Source organism: Bos indicus x Bos taurus, chromosome 6 (genome assembly GCF_003369695.1).
Source record: "Bos indicus x Bos taurus breed Angus x Brahman F1 hybrid chromosome 6, Bos_hybrid_MaternalHap_v2.0, whole genome shotgun sequence".
NCBI lineage: Eukaryota > Metazoa > Chordata > Mammalia > Artiodactyla > Bovidae > Bos > Bos indicus x Bos taurus.
In genome coordinates this window covers 76230365-76243983 of record NC_040081.1, presented here as the reverse complement: position 1 = coordinate 76243983, position 13619 = coordinate 76230365, and positions in this window count along the sequence as shown.

The following is a 13619-nucleotide window of genomic DNA, read 5'->3' as shown; positions in this document are numbered from 1 at the left end:
CTCATTTCATTAACCTCACAAAAACATGACTCAGAATTTTATATGAATGAATTTTTAGACCCTATATCTCACACTTTATAGGGTTGCATTTTCAAATAAGAAAAGAAAATTAAAGCTTGGAGAAGAAAGACGTATGTAAGATAATCTGAATTTGTTGACTCTCTGCTGAGTAAAGTGGTTTGTTGGTGGAGAGGTAAGATGGTTGGGTTCACGACGGAAGGATGGAATCCTGGCTGATAGCATTTTGAGCTTTTGGAATGGGTATTCTTAAAAAGTGAGGAGCAGAAAGGGGGTAAGGAAGGCCATCTGAGTCAGAAGAAGACTATCCCAATGGTTTGTTTCATAAGCAATAGACACAGAATGGAGAAGTGGTGGCATCAACATTAGGAAAAAAAAGAGCTTATAATGGTTTTGTTTTTGTTTTGTTTCCCAGTTCAGGAATCTGTGGTTAGTTTTTAAATGTATAAAATAACTTCTATTTGAATCTCTTGCAGAGAGTGCTATGTGAAACATTTCTGACCTTTGATAATAGAATTTGCAATATTGTTAGCCCCAGGTCTTAATGCAGAATAATTCAAGATGCCTGATTTTTGTGCGTGCATGCTAAGTCGCTTCAGTTGTGTCCAACTCTTTGCAACTCTATGGCCTTTAGCTTGCCAGGTTCCTCTGTCCATGGGATTCTCCAGGCAAGAATACTGCAGTGAGTTGTGACGTCCTCCTCTAGGAGATCTTCCCAACCCAGGAATCGAATCTGGGTCTCCGACATTGCAGGCAGACTCATCTCCATATGTTTGTTTTTCCTGTGTAATACTGAGTATGAGCTCTGTGTAGAAACATGCCTTTTTCAGTCTCTTGATCAGGCATTTCTTGTCCTGCTCGCTGGTGAATGTAATCTTCTCTTGTTCTGGAATTGCCTATTCTGTGAAACTTGTGTCCCAGGGAAACTTGGCTCCCAGTCCCCATAAATGCTCCTTCTGTGGAATTACTCCCTGAAGATTCCTGAGTTGAAGGAACTCTTAATCCTTCTATAAGGGTCCCATTAGTGGCCCAAGTACACAGCAGCTTTACCATGACTGTCTTAAGACATTGTGTTTTCTCGGCTTTATGCATGGCACTCCACTCCATATCTTTGTGCAAGAGTAGTAATACTCATATCAGATAAAATAGACTTTAAAACAAAGGCTGTGAAAAGAGACAAAGACGGACACTACATAATGATCAAAGGATCAATCCAAGAAGATATAACAATTATAAATATATATGCACCCAACATAGGAGCACCACAATATGTAAGACGAATGCTAACAAGTATGAAAGGGGAAATTAACAATAACACAATAATAGTGGGAGACTTTAATATCCCACTCACACCTATGGATAGGTCAACTAAACAGAAAATTAACAAGGAAACATAAACTTTAAATGATACAATAGACCAGTTAGACCTAATTGATATCTATAGGACATTTCACCCCAAAACAATGAATTTCACCTTTTTCTCAAGTGCACACAGAACCTTCTCCAGGATAGATCACATCCTGGGCCATAAATCTAGCCTTGGTAAATTCAAAAAAATTGAAATCATTCCAAGCATCTTTTCTGACCACAATGCAGTAAGATTAGATGTCAGTTACAGGAAAAAAAACTATTAAAAATCCCAACATATGGAGGCTGAACAACACGCTGCTGAATAACCAACAAATCACAGAAGAAATCAAAAAAGAAATCAAAATGTGCATAGAAATGAAATAAAATGAAAACACAACAACCCAAAACCTATGCTGCTGCTGCTGCTAAGTCACTTCAGTCGTGTCTGATTCTGTGTGACCCTATAGATGGCAGAGCCCAAGTTCTGCCGTCTTTGGGATTCTCCAGGCAAGAACACTGGAGTGGGTTGCCATTTCCTTCTCCAATGCATGAAAGTGAAAAATGAAAGTGAAGGCGCTCAGTCATGTCTGACTCTTTGTGACTCCATGGACTGCAGCCTACCAGGCTCCTCTGCCCATGGGATTTTCCAGGCAAGAGTACTGGAGTGGGGTGCCATCACCTTCTCCACCCAAAACCTAAGGGACACTGTAAAAGCAGTACTAAGAGGAAGGTTCATAGGAATACAGGCTTACCTCAAGAAACAAGAAAAAAGGCAAATAAATAACCTAACTCTACACCTAAAGCAACTTGAAAAGGAAGAAATTATGAACCCCAGGGTTAGTAGAAGGAAAGAAGTCTTAAAAATTAGGGCAGAAATAAATGCAAAAGAAACAAAAGAGACCATAGCAAAAATCAACAAAACCAAAAGCTGATCCTTTGAGAAGATAAATAAAATTGACAAACCATTAACAAGACTCATCAAGAAACAAAGGGAGAAAAATCAAATCAACAAAATTAGAAATGAAAATGGAGAGATCACAACAGACAACACAGAAATACAAAGGATCATAAGAGACTATTATCCGCAAGTATATGCAAATAAAATGGAAAATTTGGAAGAAATGGACAAATTCTTAGAAAAGTACAACTTTCCAAAATTGAACCAGGAAGAAATAGAAAATCTTAACAGATCCATCACAAGCATAGAAATTGAAACTGTAATCAGAAATCTTCCAACAAACAAAAGCCCAGGACCAGAAGGCTTCACAGCTGAATTCTAGTTATTTTTTTTGAAGCACCCTAGGTGCATGAGTATGTGCAGTGTTAAGAACCACTTTCCTACTACTTTAGAAATGATCAGATGAGCCTTCTTAACATTTTAACCTGCTTCTTGGGTTCACCCTTTTCCTCATTTTAAACACATGTAGGGATATTGTTTGTTGAAGTTGAGTCCTTCTTTTGTTTTACAATTTCTATGATTTTATCTGTTAGGTTATTATTGTTTTTAACATGTTATTCTACATATTTTTCCTTGTGGGTCTCCCTTCATGAGAAATACAGGCCTGCCAGGTATATCCAGTTCAAAATAATATTTTCCCTTTGCTTCATTCTAAGTCAGATAATCCTACCTAGGAACTATATTCCCATTACCCAAACATCTACTTCAATCTTAGAATGTATTTACTATAGTTCTTCCCTATGACTTACTTTCAGTGTGGTTAGTTTCAGAGTGTTGAATTTGCTTTTTAGATGAGGAACTGCAAAAGGAGGTGTTCAACCTGTGTTTCCATCCTAGGGCTTTATGTCGGTACATGGCACTGTGTCTACCCAAAGCACAGCACACTTTTTGCCTTAATTTTAATTTACTTACTTTTGCCTTATGGAAAAGTTGTGGCCATGCTTAAAGTTTTCTCTATCTTTTATTGGAATCCTTATTTAATACATTTTCAGTCATGTGTGTCCAGGGTACAGGTAACCCTGTACTCTACCCTCTAGTAAAGTTCACTTTTGAATCAGTATTTTACAATGATCTTTCTGGTCTTCTCTAAAATTTGCTCAAGTTTTCAACAGCCACTGGATATGCTGTAGCCATCCTTAGGTTTGTTGTTCCTCCTATGTTAGACATGTCATCTGCAGGCATAAGGGACTGTCCTCAATATTTCTCTAGATTCTGAATCTTGCTTGGGAAGTCATATTAATCTGCGTTCTGTGATCGTGACATTCTTGGGCCAGAGTAATACTATTTGATAGAAAACAATTAGAGAAACATAATCTTTCCAGATAGTCTCTAAGAGCAGTTACATTCAAATCGACCTCATTTTCACCTTTGTATATCTTTATCTTGATCTTGCAGATCATTTTCCAGTTTCTATCTGTTTAACAGCTTTCTAAGGAAGGAAAGTTATGACAAACCTAGATAACATATTCAAAAGCAGAGACATTATTTTGCCAACTAAGGTCTGTCTAGTCAAGGCTATGGTTTTTCCAGTGGTCATGTATGGATGTGAGAGTTGGACTGTGAAGAAAGCTGAGCGTCAAAGAATTGATGCTTTTGAACTGTGGTGTTGGAGAAGACTCTTGAAAGTCCCTTGGACTGCAAGGAGATCTAACCGGTCCATTCTAAAGGAGATCAGCCCTGGGTGTTCTTTGGAAGGACTGATGCTAAAGCTGAAACTCCAGTACTTTGGCCACCTCATGCGAAGAGTTGACTCATTGGAAAAGACTCTGATGCTGGGAGGGATTGGGGGCAAGAGGAGAAGGGGACAACAGAGGATGAGATGGCTGGATAGCATCACCGACTCGATGGATGTGAGTTTGAGTGAACTCCAGGAGTTGGTGATGGACAGGGAGGCCTGGCATGCTGCAATTCATGGGGTCACAAAGAGTCAGACATGACTGAGTGACTGAACTGAACTGAAGGTTCAACTTTCCCTGCATTAGGAAATTTCTCTCTTTCCATATTGGCTGAAAGAAAAATGCTCAGCCTAGAAGTGGTAAGCTAAGTTTTATTTTGAAGACTTATTAAGGACTTTAGCCTAGGTCACAGCCTCTGTGGTAGTTCGGGTGAAACACTCTGAAGAGGTAAGGGAGGAGCCAGGATACATATGAATTTTTTTTACTGCAAAAAGTCATGCAGTAAACAAGCATAAAAAAAGTGACTGATAATCAGAAAAAAGAGACATCTCAAGTAATGATTTAGTGCTTTTCTCTTTATGGGAAGAGGCAAGACTCTGGGGTCATAAAATTTTTCCGCAGATACATATTGTGACTGTCTACGGGCCAGTATAAACAAGGCACAGAATGCTTCCTGTTTCTCTCTATCCTTGTTCCCCTCAACTGTTTTTGGACAACTGCAGTGACTAATCACTGGATTTTGTAGACTTGGAATAGCAGGAGGCATCTTTTTCTTTACATCAGAATAAATGACATTTCTTTTAACTCGTTTTAACTTGTTTGTTATCTTTTATCTGATGAGAGAATTGAATCATGTTTTTCCGATTACCCCAGGTTCACCTTGATTCTCTGAGCAAGCATTACTCTTAGAGGCTTAAGTTCCAAGCACAGGTTTTGTAAGAACCTCTTCAGCCTTTAGATTTCCAGTCATTTCATTGAGTTGTTTATCTGCTTTAATACAAGTAGATATGATATTTTCATAGTCTCTTTCTTTAATACTGTGTTTATTAGGAAAAATCTGCCATTTGTGAATGAAGTTACATTATATTACTAGAAAACTAAATCCATGATAGCTGCTGCTAAGTCACTTCAGTCGTGTCTGACTCTGTGCGACCCCATAGATGGCAACCCACCAGGCTCCCTCGTCCCTGGGATTCTCCAGGCAAGAACACTGGTGTCGGCTGCCATTTCCTTCTCCAATGTATGAAAGTGAAAAGTGGAAATGAAGTCGCTCAGTCGTGTCTGACCCTCAGCGACCCCATGGACTGCAGCCTTCCAGGCTCCTCCATCCATGGGATTTTCCAGGCTAAAGTACTGCAGTGGGGTGCCATTGTCTTCTCTGCCATGATAGCTATATTTAGCTATATATTTAATCATAAAATTAAATATATAATGAGAACTATATTTAATCATAAAATTAAATTTTATGATCAGCTGGAGACCAAGCAGAGAGGGTAAGACCTTTGCTACCAGGAAGATCCCACATATGGAGAAGGTAAGAATCATAGGTCTATCTCATTCTTCATCAGAAAAGTCAAGTATTTGCTGGCAAAAAATGAATGAATAGGTGATGATAAACTAGGAGAGTTTTTCTAATGGAAAATGCTATTATGTAGAAAGAAACTTTAGGACAGAAATAGATACATTTTTCTCTAATTCTTAGGACTAAGTCTAATGGCATTTTCTCAGGATGAATGAAATGTGGAGCACAGAGTTGGGGGTAGTAACCATAATATTAAATGTCTCAAAGTCCTTCTGAAAATGGTCTAGAAAGATTGCCTTTTTAGAGATTAATGATAGGATGGATCATAGTTTATAAATGTTGGTTAATTAGTTAATCAGTCCTATGGTTGACAATTTCCTCAGTTACAATGATAAGGAAAATTTCTGACAGAATTCAAGTATATGTAGAATATGGTAACATTTCAAATATATTAACTCATACTTTTTTATACTTTATTTCAAATTACAAAAAAAATAGATTTACTGTGGAAAATGTTTACAATCTGATGGTCTAATTTAATCAGTTATAAATAACACAGTTCATGGTCACCATATACAAGATTATTCACAAAAACTGATTGCATTTCCATACTATAGCAATAACAAACAAGAGATTATAATAAAGACACCATTAATATAAGCATTCATAAAAATAATTAGAATTTGCTAAGAATATCTAACTGATACGGAAAATATTAAAAATCCCCAAAAGCCTAAAGATTTAAATAATGAGAAATGACATTGCTATAAATTAATAAAAATTAATTACAAAAATTTATTTGTGAATATGTCATTCTGAACTTCTGGTTGTATTTATTTGAGAGATTTAAGGAAATTATTTTAAGTTTTTATGGAAGAATAAAGGGCTAAAATAGAGTAAGTTAACTTAGAAAACATGTTGGTAGAATGTAGGGATATGGGAACTCAACTTCACCTGCTGGGAGAAAAGGGTATACACAAAGCAACATGTCTAGATTTTTAAAGCATGTTGATGTGTGAAACATGCAAAAATTGACTTATTTTTATAGTACAGCACTAGGCATGCAAATGAATATAAATATACTTGAAACAGTTAGACATAAAATAAGAAAATATGCTTTAGAAGATTTATTATATTCCAGGATAAAATAATATAAATAAATAAACCAAAAGCAATTCTTGAACTCACAATACAGGTTACTGAACAAAAGTGAAAGTGAAGTCTCTCAGTCATGTCCGACTCTTTGCAACCCCATGGACTATAGCCTACTAGGCTTCTCCATCCATGGAATTTTCCAGGCAAGAGTACCGGAGTGAGGGTGAGGGGGGGATAATTTGGGAGAACGGCATTGAAACATGTATAATATCATATATGAAACAAGTCACTAGTCCAGGTTTGATGCATGACACTGGATGCTTGGGGCTGGTGCACTGGGACGACCCAGAGGGATGGTACAGAGAGGGAGGAAGGAGGGCGGTTCAGGATGGGGAACATGTGTATACCTGTGGTGGATTCATGTTGATGTATGGCAAAACCAATACAATATTGTAAAGTAAGTAACCTCCAATTAAAATAAATAAATTTATATTAAAAAAAAAGAGTACTGGAGTGGGTTGCCATTTCCTTCTCCATGGTATATGCTTAATACAATTTCCTTGACAAAGTCACAAATACATAAAACATAGTTTAACCATACATTTCCATTTATGTCTTAATTTTTTCAATTATAAAAGTGAGAGTTTCTTTTAACTGAAAATCAATAGAAGTATTGAGAATCAGAACACAAAACTATAACCAGCATAGTCTTCCCACAGTCTTGCAAAGGGAAACTATTAAATAATTTTATTTGTTTAGAAATACATTTTTTTTAATTCATTTAATTTTACTTCTTTGACTGCGCTGGGTTTTCATTGCTGTGTGTAGGTTTTCTTTAGTTGCAGCAAGTGGGGGTTACTCTTCAGTTGCAACAAGTGGCTTCTTGTTGCAGAGCCTGGACTCTAGGGCAGATGGGCTTCAGTAGTTGCAGCTCATGGGCTCAGCAGTTGAGGCTCCCAGGCTCTAGGGAATGGGCTCATTAGTTGTGGCCCATAGGCTTAGTTGCCCCACAGCATATGGAATCTTCCCGGACCAGGGATCAAACTTGTGTCCTCTGAATTGACAGGCAGATTCTTAGATCATGGATCACCAGGGAAGTCCACCATTAAATTTTTGACATATTTTTCACTCAGGTTTTTCTTTAGATATTATTCTATGTTTTCCTCATAATATTATTGACTAAATATTCTCCAGTATTAACACATTCTCTAAAAACATTTCAGTGGCTGTAATAGTATCATAGTCTCCATCACTAGGTCCAGACTAAATGTTACATAGGCTGAATAGAAATTACCTGTTAATTACGAATAATCAGGTTGTTAGAAAACTTTGGAATTTTGAGTTTCATATGAGTATAATCTGTGGCAGAGGAGAATGGGATTTTATAATGTGAAGTGTATTTATTCAGTTGGTCAAGACATTCACTTGGGTTTCCCATGAGATGTTATGGAATACATAACATGCAATACAATGCATGGAGAGAAGCCTTACACACAGACACAGTAGAAATAGAAGTTATGTCTTCTTTTCAGGATGATTAGCATGTGAGAATCATTGGAACCTCAGGGTTGTGAGTCCCACTCCCCACGTCTACCCCCAGCAGAAATGCCCACTTCTGATTCAAAAGTTAAAAAAAAATAAAGTGTGTGTGTGTGTATATATATATATATATATATGAACAACTCAGGAACGAATTACCTGTATTTATTTTAACTCTGACTGTACTTTTGACTTTGTGTCTGGGTTATACCATATACCTAAAATTGTGGGGAAATTGCTCTTTACTCTCAGGACTGTGTTTATCTGGGAAGAAATTCAGCTTGTGTGAGTGGGAAATAACACGAGGAAGTTGAAATACATTTTTTGAAAAGATGATTAGTGAATCATCTGCTTAGTGGTAACAACTGAGAAGAAGAAGTTGACTCAGAGAGAGTCCTGAGAAAGAATAGATACTAGAAAATGGGTAACAGCTTTGGAGAGAGGTCTGTGCTCTTTTAGTTAAATTTCAGAATGAAATAAAGGAAAGCAAAAAAAAAAAAAAGAAGAAGAAGAAGAACAAGCTACTAATACCCAGAGGAGATGCAGTAATGTATAGTACTACGTTACATGCTGTCAGGACTGTCAAATACCAAGGAGAAATCAAAGAGAAGGAGAACTTAAGAAATGTCCCCTGTATTTTAAGATCAGTTGTGGAAATAGAATGTAATGTTAAACTTTGTAGAAAAGAAGAAAATATATTATGTTGGGAATTGAAATCTCAATTCCACATTTGAAACTCCCAGAGTTTTGAGTCTGGGGAAGAAAAAGTCCCATATTTTGCTATATGTCTTAGCTTTTAAAACCATTTAAAAAATAAAAGGATTTAATGTATTGATTTTCAAGACTCATTTTATTTATAAAATGTTAGAATTTGTGACCACATGCAAGAGATTATATTAATAATGTAAATAATTTTGACTTATCATACACACAAGCACACATAATTATTTTAGTAAAATTACTTATCCATTTCCATATATAAATTTTGAGCTATACATATTCTATAAAATTATTTTTGTACCTTTGGATTTTCTACCTGTTATAAAAGAGTATCTTAGAATTTAAACCAAACATAAAGGGAGAGAAAAGCAAGACTTTGAGTCAAAGCAGCCACATACCTTGCCTATTTGAAAGTAGCCAAGGGACAGACTTGGGACATATTCCTGGGGACAGACATCACAATGAAAGCCCCTGAAACTTTTCTCTGGCCAGACATGTACAGAAGGCACATTCTTCCTTCATACATTTGTATCCAATCCTAGAGAGGATTCAGGGTAAGAGGTAGATGCCTGAGGTATTTGAATGACTGAGCAATTTTTCTAGTAAGACTGATCATCATTTAAATGGAGTCTTTAATCGTGGACTTGGATTTAAATTTTTTAAATTATTAAATAGCCTCTTTAAATTATTGAATTGGATTAAGTTTTAAACCAAAAGTTTCCAAATTGAAAGTTTTCTCTAATTCAGGAGTGGAGACTTGAGGAGTAATGGTCGTTGGTTATAGGCAAACTAAATTAGGCATATTTCCCTTAGTATATATGAAGTATTGTGAGTTAAATTTTGACACCCACATATGTCATTTTATACATCAAAAATCTCAGATTTTATTCTGTTTCTATTGTGTTAAGGTATATTGCTGTCTTCTAGAATATAGTTTATACAAACAGATTTGTTTATTTTTCTAAGCTGTGAAGTCCAAGGCAAGGGACCTCAGTGAAATCAATCAAAAATGCATTAATTGAGATTCACAAACAGGCAGTTTGAACTACATGGCAGTGCACTCTAATAGCTTATATAGCTGTTTCATTTTATGCTGAGTAAATTCCTTCTTAAATTCTTTCTCCAAATTATTCTTGATGAGATGCTTTCCATTTCCTAAGAACAGCCCTATTAATAGAAGATAGGAATTCAAGGAGGATAAGATGAAGTAGACAACAAGATACAAGCAGGTCATGTATGACCCTTATTTGTTTTAAACAATAACTATTGACCACCTAGCACATGTTAGACAACATCTTGTGTGGTGGGAATAAAAGGATGAATAAGATAGACATGAAGTTTACATTGTAATGAAGGTGATAAGAGACTAAAACAGTAGGATGACTTCAGATTACAATCAGTACTGTAAAGAATAAATTCCAATAGCCAAGAGTCTGAAGGGCACATAAACTTCTTTGGAAGGACTCTGATAAAAGCAACCATTTTAACTGAAATTAGAATCATACAGAGGAGTCACACAACAAGGAGGTCAGCACGTTCAGGAAGAGGGAATAAAGCCACATGGATCAAACTTGGTTGGCTAAAGCAAGAGAATGTACGTGGATTAGTTTGGGTATGGGAAACTAATTGGGTTGGGGTGTGGGAGAGTTACAGGATGAGGTTACAGAAGAGTCAGGGCTAAATCTCACATAGCCATTCTTTTCTAAGTGAGATTATGTAATGAACAATGTTGTTGTTGTTCAGTCACCCAGTCGTGTCCAACTCTTTGTGACCCCATGGACTGCAGCAGGCCAGACCTCCCTATCCTTCTCTCTTCTTTTCTAAGTGAGAGTATGTACTGAATGATATTGGTGCCCAAATTCCCTGGGATCTGTATGACCATTTTTGTGCATATTTCAGCTTCAGTGTGCTTTTTTTCCAAGAACTGGTGCCTGTGACTTTTCACTTTTCCTTTTTAGGGATGAATGTCTAAAAGTGGCAGTGGCCTGCTTTGTCCGCACTGCAGGAAACCATCTGAAAATTTATGTCTGTGACTCCTATCACTCATTACATTCATGGGTACAGTCTCTGTTTGAGAAAACACTGAGGGTTACTTTTCTCTCAAGAGTTCTTCTCTGGAATCAGGCTGAAATGACCCTTTCTGGGACTTTCCTTGTGATAGAACCCTGCCTGGATTTCTTTCTTTCTCTGTTCTTCTCTCCCAGTTTCCCCTGGGAACAGCTTCTTACCAGTTTCCCTGGGAACATTTCCTTATAAAATCACTTGCATACCAAACCTCATCTCACAGTCTATATCTGGGAAACTCAAACTGATAGTTGGAAGGTTTGGAGGAATCTAAAGCAGACACAAATTGACTAATCTTTTAAAATATCACTGTGGTTGCTGTGTGAAGAATGTTAGTAGGGGCAGAGTGTGGCCAGAAAAGAAGAAACAAAGACAGCAGGCTGTTTCAATAGTCTGGACTAGATAGTAAGCTATATGTTACCTAAAGTTCTCCAAGAAATACGTGTATTAAAGAGACTATCATAAATAATGCATTGAGTTATAAAAAGAAAATAAGAATTCTTTCCATGAGTCTAGAAATTAGGAAGTAAATTGTGCTTCACTACTCTTGTCAGTACACACATTTATACTTTGAAATAAGTTTTGATATTGGGGGATGCACTCAACATTTTTTATTGAGGAGATAGGCCATCAAAAATATTTGAAGAATACTGGTTTTAGAGGCCAGCCAGCTTTGTGTTTTCTATTTTTCATTCTTGGTAGTCTTATGTAAGGTTTTTCTTGTGCATGTGTCTCTAGTTAGATGTCTTCGCTTCCAATTCTTCATTTTGCAGGAGAGGATTTAATTATTTGGGTGCTCCTATAGGTTAGGTATTTTGAAGAATGAGACTATTCAATTTTTTTGAAGAAATGCATAACTAGTTATAGGGGCAAGTCTTATTATTATTATTTTCTGAGGATAAGAAAATTAAAAGTGCTCCAGATGCTTTGAATGTAATTTTCCATCTACCATAAATTGACTCAGAATGCTTTCCTCACACAAGGTTAGGGCATTAGTGCTCATTAAGGACTATATACATGCAAAGCTTGAGTATTCATCAGAAAACCAATCAGTTGTTTGAACTCAAAGAAAGTCTATGAAAAAAGAAATTGTGAGCTGCCTTTTTTCCTCTCATTCAGCAATCACTGCCAACTTTCACATCAGATATTACTATTTTAAAAGGTGGATTTTATTATTCAGGTACAGTCAGGCCAACAAATCTGAGTACAATTGCCATTGAAGGCATAGTTTGTTTCTCACAGCTCCCAAGGCAAGAGCTTTGCCATGCCACACAGAGCCATGTGGAAGAACACCTGAGTCAGGCAGGAGGCAGAAGAGAAGTAAGAAGAGGCTGGAAGAGTCTTTATTGTAACTTTCACAGGAAAGGCAAGGCAGGGTGGGCAAGTTCAGGATTGGCAAGTTTGAATAATTTCAGTAGACTCTGGGATATAAGGGCTGTGTCTAAATGTTTTTACCTGGCTGTAGGGTAATTTGTATAGAAAGAAAATGGCTTGAGATCTGGACAAAGGAGAGTGTTTAGGGTATAGGCTTTGGATGGATTTATTTGCATGTGAAATGCACATTTGCAGGCTAGTCCATTCCGATCTCTAGAATTTGGCTAGCACTGGGAGTGTCAGTCCCAGTGCTGACATGTCAGTAAGCCCCCAGATATCAAAGCATCAGAAAATAAAAAGCATCATTAATGCCTTCATGCATAAGGAAAGAAAATGATTCTATGATAGAATGAAAGAAGAACGTGAGAGAGAAATAGAAAGGAACAAAAGAGAGTGGATGAAAAAAGGGCAAGAAAAGGGGTAATGAAATAAATAACAGAAAACAAATCAAGGAGAAAGAATGGAAAAAAAAAAAAAAAGCAAAATTGTTCTTTGGGACTAATTCTTAACTTAGGATGATTTTAAAAAGATATTCTAATGACAGTTTAACAGTCCAGGTTCGATGCACAATACTGGATGCTTGGGGCTAGGGCACTGGGATGACCCAGAGGGATGGTATGGGGAGGGAGGAGGGAGGAGGGTTCAGGATGGGGAACAAATGTATACCTGTGGTGGATTCATTTTGATATTTGGCAAAACTAATACAATTATGTAAAGTTTTTGTAAAATTTATAATTTTTACATTTTACAAAATTTAAAAATTTGTAAAATTTACAATTTATGTAAAATAAAATTAAAAAAAATATTTTTAACTACTGTTAATGTGGACTGACTCACTTAAGTGAAGAAATATGGCTAGGTAGATTTGAGACAACTAAATGACTACATAATTCATAAAGATAACTATGTTGAAAATATACTGAATGGATTTCAATTTAAGCTTTTACATAATTTCGTTTTGTAAATTATACATGCGTGAATTATTTCTTCCTTAAATGAATAATGGAGGCTTCTGGTAGTCAAGAATTGAGAACTTGATGTGTGTTTGAGAGAGAAGCTAGAACTGTTGTTTCTGATAAAATATGGAGAAATTATTTAAAAAAAAAAACATGTATTTTGTTACTGATTTTATTTTTTTCCATTTTATTCTTTCTTGTTGGGCCAAGATTGCATACTGGCTTGAATAATCACTTCAGTGATTTTAAATATTCTAGGTTTAACAGGTATCACAATTTGCTTTTTCTTTTAAACTTTATTTATTGTCGCCTGTGCTTGGTCTTCATTGCTACAACCCAGGCTTTTT